The following is an 11,892-nucleotide window of genomic DNA, read 5'->3' as shown; positions in this document are numbered from 1 at the left end:
CAAGCTTCCCCAAAACTTGGAACTAAAAGTGGGATCCCGATCAGATACTGATGGACCTAAAACGGGTATGTTTAAAAATTTATATATCGCAAGCGCACGAATCGTTCATATAGAATAGCGATCGTGTAAGCAAGGATGTCGAACCCAAAGGAGTTGTCTAAAATCGAAAAGAGAAAACTATTTTAAATCAAAAGTAATAAATTCTAACCTAGCTCCAAAGATTGATGAGTTTTAATATTATGAACATAAAATAAAAGATTGAAAAATAAAGCTATTTAAGAGAATAAAAATAAAGCAATAATGAGTTGAAAATAAGTGTTAAAAGAAAAGATTATTAAGATACTAGAATCCACAAAATGTAAGTTTAATAATATTTATTAGTATATTGATTTCCAAGTTTTAGTGATAGTTAAAATAATTTAAACTATCATTTTCCAAAAATATTTATAATTTTAAGCACAAATTTCTTATAAAAAGATAGGATTTTTCTTCACTTTTCAAAATTATAATTTCAAAGAATTTAGTGTAAATCAATCTAATGAAATAACAAATAAATCAAGGAACATTATTTATAAGGAAAAACATAATATTTTTGTTCTAAGCATGGATGTGTACAATTTAATGACACATCTTACACAAAGAATATTATGTATTTGCACTAATGAAGAACAAAGTGTAAATATGTTCTAACAATCTAAAATACAAGATATTTAAGATGAATGAAATATATGAAGAAGAAAAATCCATAGACTTTGTTGCATTACAAGGGAAATCAACATACAACATAAATATTACCTAGTTACAAGTTGCAATATCATGATCTTAATAATCTTATGAAAAAGATTAGAAGCACATAACTAGAGTAGAAATTACAAAATAAATGACATACATACTTGCAAAATGCTCTTGAAAAACCCAAATGGAAGAGAGAATGGTAGAGAGAAAATGAGAGAAAAAGATGGTAACCAAAACATTAAGCCCCCTAAAAATGGTCTTCAAAACCCTTATTTATAGCCAAAATGAGATTATTAAAATAATCAATTTAAATTAAGTAAATTGATTAAATTAATAATAATATGGTAAATAGGGGTAAATTATAGGAGTGATGATGATTTTGGGGTAAAAAGTGTGTAGACAAAAGGGGTAAAAAGTTGGCATTTTTGTCATAGGGGACAAAATGCAAATTTATGGGCTCAAGAGGTGCTGTACGGCAGGGAAGTTGGAGGCTGCTGGGGACAGATGGCTGGGAACCGTGGGCCTGGCGTCTGGGCTTTTGGAGGCAGGCCGTGGGCTTGGGCTGCTGGAAAATGGCAGCTGGGAGCAGCTAGCTTCAGGCGCAGAAGGCTGGAGGAGGAAGGCCCACGTTTGGGCTATGCTGGCCTTTGCTGAAGGGAAATATGGGTGACATTGGGAGCTGGCAGCTGGCGCGTACGGCAATCAAGATTGATGCAGCTGAAGAGGGAAGGCTCGGCTATAGGGGCTGGGGCAAGGCTGGGCCAACGTGGGCCTTGGAGTGGGCCTGCTGATGGAGATGGCTTTTTGCCACATTTTGCTATTTTCTCTTCATAAATGCCACTTTTATTTTCTTTTCTCTTCTTTTTTCAAGCATACAACATAATTCCTACAAGATGAAAATAAATTAAATAACCATAAAATATTTTCAATTATAAATAAATCATATTAATTATTTGAAAATATTGATTATAACTTAATTTAATATAACATTTAAGTTCAAAAGAATTACACTTTTAACTTCTAACTTGACAATACAAATTTCATATAATTAAATTACAACATAATATAATAAAATATCTATAAAAACATATAAAAATATATAAAATCAAAATAACCCTAATAAATTCAAAATTACTTAAAAAATTAATAAATCAATTAAAAACTCAAGAATTAAGCAACAATTAGCACATAAAGAGTGGTCAAATAACTTTATTTTGTAGAGTTATCACACCCCCAAACTTAAAGTTTTGCTAGACCTCAAGCAAAAGAAAAATTAAAACAAACATTTTTTTTTATTGGTGATATAAAAATGATTTTCTCAAAAATTGCACAATGAAAATAAATCTCAGAAATTATTATGAATAAAAGTTAAGCTTATGTAATTAATTAAATTGTCAATTTTGCTTTTAGAAAATAGGCTTTCATTAAAATTATTTTTCACTTAAACTTATAGGAAATAAGAATGTTTTTGTTATGAAAAATGTAATTTTTGTTACAAGCAAAATTGACCCTATAATTAAAAACAAAGCTTAAAAATTATTCATATTTTTAAGAGAATTAAATTCAAACTCAATCAGGATTTTTATCATTGAAAATTAAAAATATCACCAATTTTTTTTTTAATATATATATATTTGAATTTTTATGAAAATGAACAAATAAATAAAAAAAAAATTAACAAAACAACAACATATAATTTGTTTTTTTTTTCAAACAAACATAAATAACATAAATAAAACACAAAACATTAAAAACAATGCAAAGCATAAACACAATAAAACTCGATACCCCCAAACTTAATTTAAGCATTGTCCTCAATGTGTCAAAATATAAATATAAATTAAAATTAACAAGAGTGTAAAGTTTAGAATGGTCGTACCTCGATATTGTGCATTGCGAAGAGAAAACAAGATTCAACGAACAAAAATTAAATCACACATAAAACAATAATACAAATAAAACACAAGTTATCAAGATCACACAGGAATCAAAGAGCATGGTAAACAGGGTCCTCAAGGAGTATCTCATCCACTTCATCAGTTTTTAATTCTAAAAATGGTTTTAATTTTTGTCCATTAACTTTAAATATATCACCATTTTTAGGATTTTCAATTTCAATAGCTCCATGTGGAAAAACAATACGAACAATGTAAAGACCGGACCACCTAGAGCGTAACTTTCCCGGGAATAAATGCAAACGAGAGTTGTATAAAAGGACTTTCTGACCTGGATAAAAATCTTTTCTCAAAATATTTTTATCATGGTAAAATTTCATGCGATGCTTATACTTTTTTGAATAGTCATATGCATCATTCCTAATTTCTTCTAGTTCATTTAGTTGAAGTTTTCATTTCTCACCTGCTTTGTCTAAAGAAAAGTTTAACTGCTTAATTTCCCAAAAGGCTCTATGTTCTAACTCAACAGGTAAGTGGCACGCCTTCCCATACACAAGTTTGTAGGGTGACATGCCAATGGGTGTTTTGTACGCGGTACGATACGCCCATAATGCATCAGTGAGTCTTAAGGACCAATCTTTCCTAGTTGGATTCACAGTTTTTTCTAAAATGTGCTTAACTTCCCTATTAGACACTTCAACTTGACCACTAGTTTGTGGGTGATATGGTGTTGAGACTTTATGTGTAATGCCATATTGTTTCATCAAATGTTCAAATGGCCTATTACAAAAGTGTGTACCGTTATCACTAATTATAGCACGTGGTGAACCAAAACGGGAAAATATATTTTCTTTTAAAAACCGAAGCACAACTTTGTGGTCATTAGTGTGGCATGCAATAGCTTCAACCCATTTGGACACATAATCAACTCCAACAAGTATATAAAGATTACCAAAAGAGTTAGGAAATGGTCCCATAAAATCAATGCCCCAAACATCAAATATGTCAATAATAAGAATAGGATTTAAAGGCATCATGTTTCTTTTAGTTAAACTTCCTAACTTTTGGCAACGTTCACAAGCTTTACAATAAACATATGTATCATGAAAGATAGTAGGCCAATAAAAACCACATTGTAAAACTTTAGCAGCTGTTTTTTACCACTAAAATGTCCTCCACATGCATGATCATGACAAAAAGATATGATTTTAGATTGATCACAGTTTGGAATGCATCTTCTAATTATTTGATCAGGGCAGTATTTAAACAAGTAAGGATCATCCCAAATAAAGTTTTTCACCTCAGAATAAAATTTAGATTTATCATGCTTAGACCAATGAGATAGTATTTCTTTAGTGACCAAATAATTAACAATATCAGCATACCAAGGCAATGAAGAAATATGCATTAATTGTTCATCAGGAAAAGTTTCAGTGATAGGAGTGGAATCATGTATAGTTTCAACAACTAGTCTAGATAAATGATCAGCAACAACATTTTCAGATCCTTTTTTATCACATATTTCTAAGTCGAATTCTTGTAAAAGCAAGATCCAACGGATCAAACGAGACTTAGCATCTTTTTTCGACAAGAGATATTTTAATGCAGCATGATCAGAATAAACAATAATTTTAGATCCTAACAAATAAGATCTAAATTTCTCCAATGAAAAAACAACAGCAAGCAATTCTTTTTCGGTTGTGGAATAATTTAATTGAGCATCATTTAAAGTTTTGCTAGCATAGTAAATTACATGAGGTATTTTTTCAAGTCTTTGTCCTAAGACAGCACCTATAGCATAATCAGAAGCATCACACATTATTTCAAAAGGTATTTTCCAATCAGGAGGTCGAATAATGGGTGCAGTAGTCAACAAATTTTTTAATTTTTCAAAGGCAACATGGCAATTATTATCAAAGACAACAGCATTTTCTTTTCCAAGTAAATGGCATAAAGGCCGAGAAATTTTGCTAAAGTCTTTTATAAATCTTCTATAAAAACCAGCATGGCCTAAGAATGATCTAATTTCTTTCACAGTTTTAGGTGGGGGAAGTTTTGAAATAAGGTCAACTTTAGCTTTGTCAACTTCTATTCCATCAGATGAGATTACATGACCTAAAACAATTCCTGTTTTAACCATAAAATGACATTTTTCCCAGTTAAGCACAAGGTTTTTCTCTTTGCAACGAATTAAAACAAGTGAAAGATGGTGCAAACATTCATCAAAAGAGGAACCAAACACAGAAAAATCATCCATAAATACTTCAAGAAATCTTTCAACCATGTCAGAAAAAATTGAAATCATACACCTTTGAAAGGTCGCAGGTGCATTGCATAATCCAAAGGGCATGCAACGATATGCAAAAGTTCCAAAAGGGCATGTAAAAGTAGTCTTTTCTTGATCTTCTGGGGCGATGGGGATTTGGTTATACCCCGAATACCCATCAAGAAAACAATAATATGCATGGCCAGCTAATCGTTCAAGCATTTGATCAATAAAAGGTAATGGAAAATGATCTTTTCTAGTAACATTATTCAACTTTCTATAATCTATGCACACTCTCCACCCCGTTTGTACTCTAGTAGGGATTAATTAATTTTTCTCATTTTCAACAACTGTGATCCCAGACTTCTTAGGCACAACTTGAACTGGACTAACCCATTGACTATCAGAAATAGGGTAAATGATACCTACGTCTAACAATTTTATGACCTCTTCTCTAACTACTTCTTTCATATTTGGATTTAGCCTTCTTTGACATTCCCGAGAGGTTTTAGCATTCTCTTCTAGATGGATTCTATGCATACATATGGATGGGATAATTCCTTTAATGTCTCCAATGGTCCAACCTATGGCTTCTTTATGTTTTCTAAGGACATCTAACAACTTATCTTCTTGTTCTTTATCTAAAGCGGATGCTATGATAACAGGTAAGGTTTCAGACTCTCCTAGAAAAGCATATTTTAAATTTTCTGGTAAAGGTTTAAGGTCTAACTTTGGAGACTCAGAAATTGATTGAACATGATCTAAGGGTGAAAAATGTTCAACTTTGGTTTCATGTAAGGGTATAGGCTCTAGCAAAGCATTCACATCATCATTAAAGTCATCAAAATGCAAGTTCATACCAAAGTATTTTTCACAAAAGTCAAGTAAGTCATTTCCATCATCTTCACATATACTATCTATCATGTTAACTTCATGCACTTCTTCACACTCAACAGATTTAACCACATTAAATACATTCAATTCAACAGTCATATTTCCAAAAGATCATTTCAAAACACCATTACGACAATTTATGATTGCATTAGATGTAGCTAAGAATGGTCTACCTAAAATGATAGGAATTTGAGCATGCATATTTTCCACAGGTTGAGTATCAAGAACAATGAAGTCAACAGAAAAATAAAATTTATCAACTTTTATCAAAACATCCTCTATAATGCCTCTAGGAATTTTCACAGAACGATCGGCTAATTGAAGAGTTATAGAGGTAGGTTTTAGCTCACCAAGACCAAGTTGCTTATAAACAGAATACGGCAATAAATTTACACTAGCACCCAAATCAAGTAAAGCTTTGTTAATAAAATGATCACCAATAATGCATGAAATTGTGGGACACTCAGGATCTTTATATTTAACAAGACTCTTATATTGAATAATGGAACTAGCTCGTTCAGTTAAAAACGCCTTTTTAGGAACATTAGTGTTTCTTTTAACAGTACAAAGATCCTTTAAAAATTTGGAGTAGGCAGGAATTTGTTTAATGGCATCTAAAAAAGGGATGTTGATACTAACTTGTTTAAAAACTTCTAAGATGTCATTATATTGGCCACCTTTTTTAATTGGAAGCAATCTTTGTGGGAATGGGGCTTTTGGAATGAAAGGATGGATTTGAATTTCTTTGTTTGACGAGTCATTGAGATTAGAACTAGAAGGCTGACTCTTTTCTTTTTCGTTTTCATTCTCGGGTATGTAATCGGGTTTGACAATTTTCTTTCCAGACCTAAGAGTTGAAATTGATTTGACTTCTCCATTATGATTAGACTTTCCTATCTCATATTGACCTTTTGGATTAGGGATAGGTTGACTAGGGAATGTTCCTTTTTCTCTATCAGCTAAAGCAGTGGCGAGTTGTCCTACTTGTGTCTCGAGTTTGGTAATAGATTGAGATTGATTTTGTAGGATTTGTTGGGTGGATTGCATAAATTGTTGTAAAGTATCTTCTAAGGAAGGTTTTCTTTATTGCGGATATGGTTGATTTTGTGGGGCATGAGCTTGGTTTTGTGTGTTGTATTGGTGCCCTTGATTCATTTGGGGTTGGTTTTGTCTCCATGAAAAGTTCGGATGGTTTCTCCAATTTGGATTGTAGGTGGACGAAAATGGGCTATCATTTGGTTTCCCATAAGAATGAAGAGCATTGGCCTCCTCAGAAAAGGCTTCTTGGTAGGAAGGACATGATTGGGCATTATGGCAAGGACTAGAACATATAGAACATACATCTTTTCTTGGTTGTATTGGAGAGTTTATAGTTTGGCTTATGGCTAAAGCTTCTACTTTTCTTGCTAATTTATCTAAAGATGTTCTTAAGTCTACTTCTTCTTTTACTTCATACCTTCCTCCTCTTTTTGGTGAATTAGTTGACCTAGACCTAGGATCAAAATAATTCCATTGTTGTGAATTGACAGATAAATCTTCAAGGGCGTCCCACGCCTCTTGTCCTTGAAATTTTAAAAATTTTCCAGTATGCATAGATTGAATCATTTGACGATTAGAGGGAGTCAAACCATCATAAAAATATTTTACAAGTCTCCATTTTTCAAAACCATGATGAGGACATTTTAATAATAAATCTTTAAATCTTTCCCAACATTCATAAAACTCTTCATTATCTTTTTGAAAAAACACGGAGATTTCTCTCCTTAGACTATCAGTTTTAGACATAGGAAAAAATTTCAGTAAGAATTTATTATAAAGTTGATCCCATGTAGTTATAGACCCCGTGGGAAGGAAATTTAACCAAGCTTTTGATTTGTCTTTTAATGAAAAAGGGAACAATCTTAGTTTGACCGACTCATCAGAAAAATTTTGAAATTTAAATGTTGAGCAAATTTCTAAGAAATCTTTGACATGCATGTAAGGATCCTCTCTATCTAACCCATAAAAAGATGGCAATAATTGAATGATTGCTGGTTTAAGCTCAAAATGAGTAGCAGAAGTAGTAGGTAAAACAATGCATGAAGGAGCATTAGATGAAATAGGTGCAAAATATTCAAGCAAAGTTTTTTCAGGCACAACATTTTCATCAACAGGATTAGCAATAGGTTCCATGATGCTCAAATTTTTACTAACACTTTCAATTTCAAACAATGATAAACGTCTTTTTACTAATCGTTTTTTAGAGTTACGTTCCCAATGATGCATACAATTTTCACAAACAAGGCAACAAGGATAATCTCAAACAAGCAATTTTCTGATGTGGAAGATCAGTTAAAAACCGCAACCACAGAGCATACTTAGAATTTTTAGAGATTTCACAACAATAATTCTTATGGTTTACTTGTCCCCAGGCCTATTTGATTCCACTTACTCGCGCACTACTAACAACTCCCCGAGGTTAATTAGTAGAGGCGGATGGGAATTTTATTCAAATTTCCTTTAAGCAAAAATTGCTTATGGTGAAAGGACAAGATTTAGGTTTCTTTTTTTTTTTTTTCAAGTATTTTTCACAATGTTACACTAAAATATTAAAGAAGACAAAGAAAAATAAGGCAAAAATTAAATAAGACTAAAATTTCGGCAAGAGTAGGGAGGCATAGCATGCCATCAACCATAACAAAATTAAGGTAAAAACTAGGAGGCACAAGTGCCGTCAACTCAAACATAAGATAGAGGTCTAGGAGGCAAAATTGCCATCAACTAGTAATTTGCGGAAATTAAATAAAATAAAAATTACAACAAGATAAATAAAGAAAATTACAACAAATGTTAGGAGGCACAAGTGCCGTCAACTAACAAAGATATAAACGAAATAAAATTACAACAAAATTATAACAAAACTAGGAGGCACAAGTGCCATCGACTATAAAAAATTAAAAGGATAGATAGGAGGCACAAGTGCCGTCAACTATAAAAAAAAACAATAATATAGAAATATAAGTATATTTTTTTTTATGGGTGGTTGAACCGTCCCAAATTTCTTTTTATCTTTTTTTTTTTTTTTAGTTTTTTTTATAGATATATATTTTTTTAGTTTTTTTTTTAAGTGCAAAAATTAAAATAACTAGTAGAAGAATTTACTAACCTTGAGATAATTTTCGTTTCTTTTCTCTTGCAACTCCCCGGCAACGGCGCCAAAAAATTGATGGACCCAAAACGGGTATATTTAAAAATTTATATATCGCAAGCGCACGAATCGTTCATATAGAATAGCGATCGTGTAAGCAAGGATGTCGAACCCAAAGGAGTTGTCTAAAATCGAAAAGAGAAAACTATTTTAAATCAAAAGTAATAAATTCTAACCTAGCTCCAAAGATTGATGAGTTTTAATATTATGAACATAAAATAAAAGATTGAAAAATAAAGCTATTTAAGAGAATAAAAATAAAGCAACAATGAGTTGAAAATAAGTGTTAAAAGAAAAGATTATTAAGATACTAGAATCCACAAAATGTAAGTTTAATAATATTTATTAGTATATTGATTTCCAAGTTTTAGTGATAGTTAAAATAATTTAAACTATCATTTTCCAAAAATATTTATAATTTTAAGCACAAATTTCTTATAAAAAGATAGGATTTTTCTTCACTTTCCAAAATTATAATTTCAAAGCATTTAGTGTAAATCAATCTAATGAAATAACAAATAAATCAAGGAACATTATTTATAAGGAAAAACATAATATTTTTGTTCTAAGCATGGATGTGTACAATTTAATGATACATCTTACACAAAGAATATTATGTATTTTCACTAATGAAGAACAAAGTGTAAATATGTTCTAACAATCTAAAATACAAGATATTTAAGATGAAAGAAATATATGAAGAAGAAAAATCCATAGACTTTGTTGCATTACAAGGGAAATCAACATACAACATAAATATTACCTAGTTACAAGTTGTTTCATCATGATCTTAATAATCTTATGAAAAAGATTAGAAGCACATAACTAGAGTAGAAATTACAAAATAAATGACATACATACTTGCAAAATGCTCTTGAAAAACCCAAATGGAAGAGAGAATGGTAGAGAGAAAATGAGAGAAAAAGATGGTAACCAAAACATTAAGCCCCCTAAAAATGGTCTTCAAAACCCTTATTTATAGCCAAAATGAGATTATTAAAATAATCAATTTAAATTAAGTAAATTGATTAAATTAATAATAATATGGTAAATAGGGGTAAATTATAGGAGTGATGATGATTTTGGGGTAAAAAGTGTGTAGACAAAAGGGGTAAAAAGTTGACATTTTTGTCATAGGGGACAAAATGCAAATTTATGGGCTCAAGAGGTGCTGTACGGCAGGGAAGTTGGAGGCTGCTGGGGACAGATGGCTGGGAACCGTGGGCCTGGCGTCTGGGCTTTTGGAGGCAGGCCGTGAGCTTGGGCTGCTGGAAAATGGCAGCTGGGAGCAGCTAGCTTCAGGCGCAGAAGGCTGGAGGAGGAAGGCCCACGTTTGGGCTATGCTGGCCTTTGCTGAAGGGAAATATGGGTGACATTGGGAGCTGGCAGCTGGCGCGTACGGCAATCAAGATTGATGCAGCTGAAGAGGGAAGGCTCGGCTACAGGGGCTGGGGCAAGGCTGGGCCAACGCGGGCCTTGGAGTGGGCCTGCTGATGGAGATGGCTTTTTGCCACATTTTGCTACTTTCTCTGCATAAATGCCACTTTTATTTTCTTTTCTCTTCTTTTTTCAAGCATACAACATAATTCCTACAAGATGAAAATAAATTAAATAACCATCAAATATTTTCAATTATAAATAAATCATATTAATTATTTGAAAATATTGATTATAACTTAATTTAATATAACATTTAAGCTCAAAAGAATTACACTTTTAACTTCTAACTTGTTAATACAAATTTCATATAATTAAATGACAACATAATATAATAAAATATCTATAAAAACATATAAAAATATATAAAATCAAAATAAACCTAATAAATTCAAAATTACTTAAAAAATTAATAAATCAATTAAAAACTCAAGAATTAAGCAACAATTAGCACATAAAAAGTGGTCAAATAACTCTGTTTTGTAGAGTTATCAGATACAATAGACTCTGGATCCTCATGAAGATGAACATTCTCCCTAACATACAACTCAGCATACTAATCGACTGTATAATTTTTCCTCACATGCAAAAGATGAGCAGACTTGGTATATTTGTCTACAATCACCCATACCAAGTAATGTTTCTCCATCGTTCTAGGCAAACCCACTACAAAATCCATATTGATGTCTTCCCACTTCCACTCAGGAGCACCTAAAGCCTGTAACAACCCATCTGACCTCTGGTGTTTAGCCTTCACCTGCTGAATGATTAGGCACTGTGCCACATACTCCATTATATCTCACCTTATCCCTAGGCACCAATAATAAGATTTCAGATACCGATACATCTTTGTGGTGCCTAGGTGCAATGAATAAGGAGTGGTATGAGACCATCCAAAATATCTCGTCTAATACAAGCATCCATCGAAACACAAATCTGATCCTTGCATCTCAACATACCTGTTTTAGCAATGGTAAAGTCCTTAGCCACTCCAGCTAGTACATCATCCCGGTGCTTCTCTAACTGAGGATCATTCCTCTAAACTGCTCTTACTCTCTCATGGAGCGTAGACTGAAATGTAATATTGGTAAATCTTCCCACAATGAATTCTATCCCAACTCTGGTCATATCCTCTGCCAATTCTTTTGATATCTGCATTAGACTATACACCTATCATTAACCTCTCAGACTTAGAGCATCCGCTACTACGTTGGCTTTCCTTGAATAATAAAGGATCTCACAATCATAATCCTTCACCAATTCCAACCAATGTCTCTACCTCATCTTTATATCCTTCTGAGTAAAGAAATATGTTGACGCGGTTTTTTTTCAATAGTTGATTAGAAATCTGAAATAGAGAGATTAAGCTTACAGTAAACCGAATGTAAAAAATATACAAAGACACAGATAATTTACGTGGTTCACTGGTTAAAATCCACATAGTCCATGAGTCACTATTATTCATCTGTTTAGGAATC

The 11,892-nt window shown here is 32.2% G+C and overlaps 1 non-coding gene across 1 annotated transcript; it reads left to right on the top strand.

The window, feature by feature from the left end:
* Window positions 1–7,453: 7,453 nt before the first annotated feature.
* On the top strand, window positions 7,454–7,560 carry LOC133793009 (small nucleolar RNA R71). The gene has a single exon (XR_009874474.1). It is a non-coding gene; the product is annotated as a small nucleolar RNA R71 (small nucleolar RNA).
* Window positions 7,561–11,892: the final 4,332 nt, after the last annotated feature.

This window comes from Humulus lupulus, chromosome 7 (genome assembly GCF_963169125.1).
Source record: "Humulus lupulus chromosome 7, drHumLupu1.1, whole genome shotgun sequence".
NCBI lineage: Eukaryota > Viridiplantae > Streptophyta > Magnoliopsida > Rosales > Cannabaceae > Humulus > Humulus lupulus.
Note: the sequence above shows the minus strand (reverse complement) of the source record. Positions and strands in the feature narration are given on the sequence as shown.